The following is a 748-nucleotide window of genomic DNA, read 5'->3' on the forward strand; positions in this document are numbered from 1 at the left end:
ATTTTTCTCTCCCGAATCGATTCGGGGTTGCTTCCAAATGCTACTAAAACACAGTTTGACATCCCTAAACATGTTCTAAACCTCAAGCACGCAATGAAATCTCGATTTGGACTATCACACATTGAGAACAAGATCTCACAACTCCAACTCAAGCCACTCACCTTGTTCAAGAGTTTGTCCGAGCTTGTGTGCGTTCCTCGTGGCTCCACACGACGTGAACACCTTCAGGGCACGTCTAGGGACGTTCCCCCTTGCTTCCCCGAGCTCCCCTTGCCCTGGTTCATCGCCTTTCTCTCCCTCTCTCCCTCTTTCTCTACTTCCTCTGTTTTGCCCGAAAATGGCTAAGGCAGAGGATTGAGAGCTGTTTATGGCGTGCGAGAGGGGTCAAGTGGGCTCGAGCCCAGGCCCATAGGCGCGCCTGCAACACCCTCGAGGCGTGGGAGGCGACTGGACGGCGAGTGGGCCCCGGAATCCGGCGAATTTCGCGTCCCAAGGTGGCAACAACGCAAGTTGCGTTATCTGTCATTCCCAGTCCGCCGGAACAACTCACCCTCGAGGCGTGGGAGGCGACTGGACGGCGAGTGGGCCCCGGAATCCGGCGAATTTCGCGTCCCAAGGTGGCAACAACGCAAGTTGCGTTATCTGTCATTCCCAGTCCGCCGGAACAACTTCCTGGTCCGCCGGACCGGGGTCAGTTTATTTTTTTTTTTCGAAACTTCTCCCAGTCCGCGCTGTCCAGTCCCCACTC

Source organism: Tarenaya hassleriana, unplaced genomic scaffold (assembly GCF_000463585.1).
Source record: "Tarenaya hassleriana unplaced genomic scaffold, ASM46358v1 Cleome17, whole genome shotgun sequence".
NCBI lineage: Eukaryota > Viridiplantae > Streptophyta > Magnoliopsida > Brassicales > Cleomaceae > Tarenaya > Tarenaya hassleriana.